Source organism: Galeopterus variegatus, unplaced genomic scaffold, assembly GCF_000696425.1.
Source record: "Galeopterus variegatus unplaced genomic scaffold, G_variegatus-3.0.2 Scaffold280, whole genome shotgun sequence".
Lineage (NCBI taxonomy): Eukaryota > Metazoa > Chordata > Mammalia > Dermoptera > Cynocephalidae > Galeopterus > Galeopterus variegatus.
In genome coordinates, this window is record NW_007726391.1 from 70,879 (window position 1) to 79,878 (window position 9,000).

General features: G+C 37.1%; 1 protein-coding gene across 1 annotated transcript in view; it reads right to left on the reverse strand.

Annotated features, from left to right (window-relative positions):
* The window catches only part of LOC103585858 (protein FAN-like), a 190,747-nt gene that overhangs the window by 56,013 nt on the left and 125,734 nt on the right, over window positions 1-9,000 (reverse strand). The window lies entirely within an intron of this gene.

Genomic DNA, 9,000 nt, shown 5'->3' on the forward strand with positions numbered 1-9,000 from the left:
CCGGACACAAAAAAAGAAAAAAAAAAAAAAAGAAATCGCCCACCAGCCACCAGATGGACTTATTATTCCTTTACAGAAACCTCAAATTTCATAAAATTAAACCTGTTCTTACCTGAATAAAGCTTACAGCTTTCCCAACTATGGAATTTTCATCATTTATTTCCCGTGCGAGCACACTAGGCTTCCCCACCTCTTCCTCGCCACATGCCCCCCTCCCACCGATGTCATGTCTCACAGTTATTTGAGTTTATCTTGTTACTCCCAAAAGACCATATGCCTCTAGGAGATAGATCTTTAGATATGCCCCTGCAATGGCCAACCTAATGCTTTGTATAAACACGACGGGGGTATAATAATTAAAATAAGCAATATGAACTGAATGAGATTAACATATAGTTCTTTTTAAAGTTTTAAGTGCTTTAAACTTTTAAAAACAAGATAAAGTAATAAGAAAAAAAAACATTAATTCAGTTGTATGCCCACAGAAACAAATATATGACAAAGAAGTGAAATATAGGCGTTTTATTTGTTTCAGGGCAAGAAACATCACGGGCAACTAGAGTTACAGGGAAAAGCTTTCATGAAATGTGTGGGACCTGGGATGGGTCTTGAAGTGCTTGTGTATGAGAGGAAGAGATTTTGATTAAATATGGCATTATTTTACTTCCTCTTGAAACACCACTAAAATGTGAATAAAATTATTTTTAAATGGTAAAACCCAAGACTAAAGCAAATTGGAGGGACTGAAAAGCAGAGAAGAGATAGAAACACATCTGTGGGACACTGAAAGCAGATGGGAGAAATTAGCAGTGCTCAGAAATCAGAATATCAGACACCCCCAGAGAAGGCAACACTCAGTAGAAAACCAACTCAAGTCACAGGACTTCCGAAAAGTCCAGAAACTGATGGCAGGAATTAGGCATTAAGAGGCAGGGACGTGGTATGGGGGGATGATTAGAAGTGGGAATGAGGGCAGTGATTCTTTCCCTGGTGGTTATCCTCACCCCACCCAGGCACGTGGTTTTTCTATATAAATATTGAGCAAGAGGCTCCAAACTAGACATCAAGCACGGTGGAGAGCAGGACTGAGTGTGAAAAGAGGGTGATTAAGCAAAAAGCTGAATACACAAACAGCAGCAGGAAGACTACCACTACAGGCAGGAGGCTGCTAAAAGTTTTGGAAAAAACTAAACTGCCCTAGAGAAAAGACCTACAGAGAGTGGCACTGAAAGAGCTGAGTCTCCATATCATCATCCCATAGTGACGTGCAACAGAAAAGCTTCTCCAAGTGACACAGAATTACACGCTTCACTTAAATACAAATGGACAACCCCAGATCACCAGCCTCTCACATGAAAGAACAAAACCTATACAAGCAGGAAGAATGCAACTTGAAGGGCTGGAGACAAGGCAGAGAGAAGAAGAAAAGATCAAAAGAGTATAATTAATATCCTTACAAAGAAGAAACTAGATCCATGACACAGAAGAAACGGCTCGTTAAAAAAAATAATAATCTGAACCAAAAATGGTTACTCATAAAATTAAAAATAATAATGGCAGGAACCAGTTTTACCATCCTAATAGGTAACTTTTATTAACCTGTCCTCCATTTTTAAACCCATCAGCAAGAATTAATTATAGGCTAAAATGCCAGACCGCAATATAAAATGTTCACTATCAATACCTAATCTGAATTTCAATAAAATCACAAGATTTAGGATTGTGAAGAAGCCCTTTGAAGCACCAGATAATTTCCAGGAAGGTATAAATGAAGGAGATACTCGCTTATTACTTTGCCCCTTATTTTCAGCTTGTTATCTTAATGACTAGAAACTCCCTGCTTAGGCTGAAGCTGTAAACCCTTCCTTTCCTCTCTTGATCTCCCCAATCCTCCTCTTATAGAGAGGAAAAAACAGAATAAGTATGCTTCAATAAGACAATGGCATAATTTTATTGCTGTGAAGTACAAGTAGCCTTCAGAGACAACTAGTTCTTCCACATAATTATTAAAATATAATCATATCAACTATTTTAGAACTAAAGTCATATTTTGGTAAGCTAATTAATTACAGCCTCTTAATTTATCAACATGCATATTTTGCAAGAAATGTAAAACACATAATGGAGGAACATAACCAAATCATATTGTTCAAAGTTAAAGATCTAAGGAACTTTTTAGAGTTAAGTTTTTCTTTTTACTAAAGTGTTTAATTATACCTGCTTTAAAATTTTTCTATGTAAAAATTATTACAATATGTTTCATGGTGTGTAGTGCAATGACTTTCACACAATATTCTATGGAGTAAAAGATTCACGCTTTAAAAAAAAAACTGTTTAAAATCACCATATTGTAATTTTATGGGCTCACTCAGTAGTATTACGCAGACCGTAAATTATTTCTTTAGGAGACTCCTGGCCTTGCTTTTCTTACTCCTTAGATGAATCTGCCTTTACAGAGGTGCAGTGTTATTCTCTCCTTAGATACATTTTCTCACTGAGCAACTCAACCTTCCTAAAAAGAGGTCATTCTATCTTCGTGTCCTCGAAACATTAAAGCACACTGTACAATGCTTCACCAACATAAAATAGCTCCAGGCAGCCCTGAGCAAGTGCCCTGCATTGGCAGCCACTCAACAATTACTCAGCACTTTGTTGATGAAAGGTATTGACAGTGGACCCAGAGGGTTTTGCTAGTCAATCCTGCCTCTAGACTGGAGATGTAAACAGGCTTCACAGCGTTGAGGGGCAAGTGAGGCGAACTCACTGGGAAGTGCTATGCCACTGTAGCAAGGTGTGCAGGGGCATGGGAAAGTCCTATCTTTGCCATCTCTACTCTGAATACCCCGACATCATCTCTGGATTAAGGTAGGCTAAGTGCCCCACTAGAGAGCTGGCTTAACCAAACTACACATTTTTAAAAGATTCTAAAAATGGTTTCTGAAAAAAGGAAGAAATTAAGAAAATTGCCATTGGCTAGACAAGGGCAAAATCACAGTCCTGTGACCGACCCACCATTAGAAAAGTCCCCCCAAGTAATCTCTGAAGAGAGTCACTCAAACAATGTTATTCATCTAACTATATTAAGATTAATTTCCCTTTTCTCAATTCTGTTAGTAAGACATCACAAAAACAAACCTATCTTCTGCCAGAGTTCAGATAATCTAAATCTACTGCATTTTCCTGACCTACCAGTCAGAACTTTAGCAAGAGATTAGATTAACATGAAGTGAATTCATGCCGGAGACTGGTGGCAACAACTTCCTCTTCTAGTGGTTTATAAATAATCTGTCTCATCTAGAATTAGTACAAACCTATTTATGCACATCTACTCTTTCAAGTTCCAAGTTCCAAGCACCTTTCTAAGTTCCTAGATCACTGAAACAATTCTGTGGTTGTAAACTCAAGTGCTCCCAGGATTTTATGCCAGGAGATAAGCCCATGGGTGTCCTTTGCATCCTCACCCATCTTGTGAAAGTTCATCCTCTCTGAGTCTGATGGTCTGTGTCATTAACAGAGCACATGATAAGAGCCACTTTCTCTGTCATAAATCAAGGTAATACAACAGGGCTGGGCCCTAGGCAGCAGCCTCACACTTCCTTGTTTTAAACACACTTTAGAAGATTTTTTTTTTTTAATCTATAGCATTTTTTAAAGCCTCCACTCATTTAGAGCTGTAACCTTCTTGATGCTAATTGTGTATAACCTTCTTGCTTTATATATATTTTTTAAATTATAAGCTCCAAGGAACACTACCTGTATATTCTATTTATTTGATTGCCTGATTTTAACTCTTCAGGAAAGAGCATTTGATTTGGATGTTCCGAATCATATTTTTGACAGTTTCACAAACTTCTTGGGTCAATATGCTTTCCAGCACTGTCTAGTGATAATACCTATCTTTTTTTTTTTCTTGAAACTTTCAATATCTGCTTTCTTAAAAATCTAGACTCTATGTACGGTAGTATTCTTCTTAATCCCCCCTGAGCTTCAACAATAAATACCTTCATAGGACTGCTTTTTCTCAAGGTTTCTTTCATTGCTACTTGGTTAATCAATTTCTCTTTAATGTTCCCAATTAAGTAAAGTTCTCAAGTTGTCTGCTGTAGGATAAGTTAAACTGTCAATAGAGGAAGTGGAGAAACTGCAATTAGACCTCACTAAACATGTCGGCAGGTGTCTGTTCTGCTACTTCTTACTTTCCCGTCTACATCAGCTACCCGTCTGCCATTTTTCCACTCACTTATGTGACCAGTAACAAATGAACAGTTACGTCATCTCTGTTCTTCTTTCCAATACGTTTTCTGCGTTTTTTCTCTCTGGTTCATGGATTTCCCCACAGATGTATATCTTTTGACATTCAGAGCCCATGGCCACCTCCTAACAGGTCTTTCCTTTTGAACAGGCCTTTATCTTTTCAGCACTAGATTCCAATCTTGAGTCTTATCAAGCTTCAGTGACACCTAAAACACACGTTAATCCTCTTTTGTAATAAAACCAGGCTCATAGTATTTCTAGTTCCTATACCAACTGCTAGGAAATGTGCTGGTGCTTCCCTAACCATGAACACTGACGGAGCCAATCCCCTGACACATCATACAGAGTTAGACAGACCTCGATCAAGCCAGCGAGGGGGCGAGGACAACCCAAAGCCACCAATGCTGAGCTGAACAGGGTAAGCCAAGGTTCCATCCCAGCATAGCCCTTCTGTATCCCGGCCCCTGGTCACTCAGTGGGGTCTGGGTTTCTGCTGGAGTCTGAAGTTGTCCCCACCAGGGAGCTAAGTGCTGCCCCAGAGGGTCATGGCACACTTGTAACTGACTTTTTCTCTGTGAGTTCCCCCCACTGAACGCTGCTTCAGAAAGTCTGGTGCGTATTCCCTGGCTATTTGCCTTGGTTTACACAATCTTCTAAATGCTTAGAGAATTATACATCTAGGAAAACTGATTTCCAAAACAAGGGCAAAATAAGTATATGTTCAGGCAGACAAAAAGAGACAGTTACTATTATTAGACCCTGATGTGAGGAACTTCTAAAGGATATTCTTCAGAAAAGAGAAAATAATTCCATAAGGAAGATATGGCATGCAAGAAGGAATGCTGAACAAAGACAGTGGTAAAAGTACGTGTAAAAGTATACAAGCATTAGCTTGACAATTATGTCTAATTTGTAGATTTAAAATATAGATCAAAAATACTGGACAATAACCAACTATAATGTAGGACAGGACAAGAGGAGTTAAATATTCCAAGGTTCTTACACTGTTAGAGAGGAGTATAAAGAGAATGATCAGTTTCAGATCTTAAATATGTTAAAATTTCAAAGGTAAGCATTAGAAAAACAAAAATAGAATATATAATTTCCATACTCTTCAGGGAAAATGAAAGGGAGAAAAAGGACCTTATGTATTCCAAAGGAAGAGGGGGAAAAAGACCAAAGAACAAATATAAGTGAGCAGAAATGAGTCCAAATAAATTTATAATAATAATGAATGTAAATGAACTAATTTGTTACATCAAAAATTATCAAAATTATAAAAAGTCCAACTATAAGCTATTTTCTTATAAACATCCTAAAACCTAAGGACACAGAAGAGTTAACAAATAACCAAAAGAAAACTGATATAGCTATATTAATATCAAAGTAGAAAAACTCATTATTAGCAGTAAAGAGCTCATTATATATTGATAAAAGATTCAGTTCACCAAGAAGATAACAATTATAAGCTATTCACTGAGCACAAGTAAAAAATAAATAACAAAAGATAAATTTCAAAATCTGTGAACTGGAAATTTTAAAACATAATTATACATACCTGACGGGTAAAAGATGAGATCACACGGTATATCAGAAGATGGGAATTCCTTAAATGACCATTCCTATTTTACATAACATTTTAAGAAGTATTTTTAAATGAAAATCATATAGTAAACACACTCAGAATCCATGTATGGTAGATTCTTGTGCCTTCTCAACAGTAAACATTTTGGAAGAAGTTAATTTGAGATAACAATAAGGGAATAAAGTAGACGAGCTAGTAATACATTTGGGGTAAAGCCAATATAAATTCAAAATTAATCAAAATATTTGCAATATTTATTTCCTCTCCCACTGTTTTTTGTTCTGTGAGAAAAATTATCCCTATTTCTTAAAGTCATAGGTAGATTTCCTGCAACCTATCAACATTCTGAAATAGAACTCAGTATCATTAATGTTTCATCCTGGAATGACAGCTTACAAACCACACTAAGTAATTAACTCTATGATGTTACAGAGATAAAACTAAGACTCTCCCTCAGAAGAAACATGCCTCAACCATCTAAATTTCTATATCACCCAAGAGGAAAATAGCTGAGTACTGATTCTGTAGTCTACCTCCATTTTCAACACCTGACATATCCCGCAAAGAGATATTAAAAGACTGGGATGATCAGCCTTAGAAATGAAAGATTAAACAGGAGTATAACAAATCATTTTGCTTTCTCAACAAGTGTTTTCAATATAATGAATATAAACTCAGTTGATTAAACACACATGTCGAGTAAAAGAAATTTAATGTCAGCATACCAAGAAAGTTATACACTCATGGAATGTCTGAAGCAAACTTGAAGTCTCAGAAGTGCCTGTAAACTATTAGTGTAGTATGTAGGCACCCAATATAGAATTCAGGGTCACTACTGGTTCTTCCTGGAATGACAGCTTACAAACCACAACTAAGAAATTTACTCTATGATGTTACAGAGATGCATGACTCTCCCTCAGAAGGAACATGCCTCCACTATCTAAATTTCTACACCACTCAAGAGAAAAATAGCTGTAGTTCTACCGCACCACAACTAGATGCGAAGACAACAATATTTAACAATTAGTCTACTCCTAAAATTTAAGACAGAAATATCTTATACAGCAGCAGTTCATAGAATATCCTCATCTGCTAATCCACTGTATACATCTGCTATTCCCAGCAATTACAAGGAAGATATATGAATTGTCTTTTAAAATTTTTTTCCATTTACCTTCAACAACATGTGCACAGGACATTTTTAAAAACCAGTAAAATCAGTTTCCTGCCATCTAAATCTTAAGCAGGATAAAATTAGTACTAGAATACTTAATTTGAATGGCCAAGTGTCTGTCTGTTTTCTAATCCTGAAAATTTCCAAAGCAGTTCTTTATAAACATCACCAATAAATGGCACCACTATATTCAAACCAGAAACCTGAGGGAAGGATTGCCATGTTTAGCAAATAAAAATACAGGATGCCCAGTTAAATTTGAATTTCAGATATTCAAAGTGCATTACATGGGACATACTAACACTAAAAAAAATTATTGTTTTTCTGAAATTAAAACTTAACTGGGTGTCCTGTATTTTATGACAATCCTAGCCGAGATTCTTCCTCTATCATCTCTTAGGTTGCAACTCATCACACCAAAACCTATCAATTCTACCTCCTAAAAACATCTAGAATCCATCTACTTTTCTCCAGTTCTTCTGCCACCACCTTGGTCTACAGTACGAATGCAAGAATCTCCTAGTCTGTCTCCGCTTCTACTTTTTAAGAAATAACACTCTAAATGCAGCAGCATCGGCTTTACAATAAGAGAAATAAACGCTAACTTCAAGTTTCTCTCTTTCTGGAGTCATTATTTGATAGCTGTAGAAATCTAAAATCCCTAAATCAGCATGAGAGGGGCCAACAAACTCACAATGAAGAGGTGAGGTCCCTCATGGGGAACCTCTAACACAGTTCCTCCTCACATTTTCCGAGGAAAGTAACAGTTCTCTTGGGTGTGCTGGAGCTAATGACCTATATCAGTCCTTTTGCTAATTTGTGTTTATTGCTGAGAAGGCATTAACCAAAAAAAAAAAAAAAATCTGTGCAGAAATGGTAAATTTGGGGTTCAATAAAGTTAGTCTAAAATATTCTTGTCTTTCAGAACGAATTCTAAGATTTATAAAGAGACTGTTTAAGTCATTCAAATCGATATTCCACGGACAATATCTTAGTCGGAGTATGCCCATCAGCCCAAGGTTGCAAAGCCACGGGGTAGAGCAGTAAAGAATTCGGGCGGTCAGCAAGTAGAAATCAAATCAATATAAAACACATGGCACCAACGTGTTCAGATGACTATGGCTCAGCTGATGCCTCTGGACGGATAAATAAATGTTTTGGTTGTGAGAGCTAGTTATCTCGGAGTGCTGTTAGCACTAACAAAGCAGCTTATACATGGAAATACAAGTGCAGACTTAAAGGTTTGTGTGGCACTGCAGAACTATATAAGCTAACCAAATTAAACAGAAAATACTTCCATAGAAATAACAGATCTGAGGAAAACAGGTTTTCCTGTATATCAAAGAGGCCATAGAATTGTTGCAAATGATTCTTAAATCATAGAACATGAGGGAAATTTAAACGTTTCAAAGTTTTTACAATGTATATCTGAACGTTCATCTATTTAATACAGAATACTGATAAGTTTTAATGTTACTGATATTTTACAAAGAATCTCCATTCAAACTTTCCATATGAAATAGGTATCACAAATGCAGTCAGAAGAACACCCACAAATGTGAGTTATTTTAGTTAGGACCCAGGGGTTTAATAAACAAGCCTTTCTGGGAATGAAACATAATCACGCTACCAAAAAAGTTTTTTGCAAGTCATATCCAAGATATGTTTTCTGTATGTCTTAACTTCGCTACAGTAGGGAAATGGAATTTCAGACTGGATATCCCAGCCGGACCAACATTACAGATTAGAGAGGGATATGAACGCTGGATGGAAGGGGTCGAGTCAGCGCCTATAGAACAAGTGTAGATGCTGCAAAATCACACAAATCTTAAAGTCAGCACCTGGCTTTGTTGGTACCCTCTGATGAGACAACACCGGGACAGGGTGGCAGCACTTGGAGATAACTGCAGCCCTCACAACCGAAGCAGTATTTGTGAAATGCCTGGACCCCGTGCCTTTTGGCCCCTGCGACGCCAGACCGGAGGAC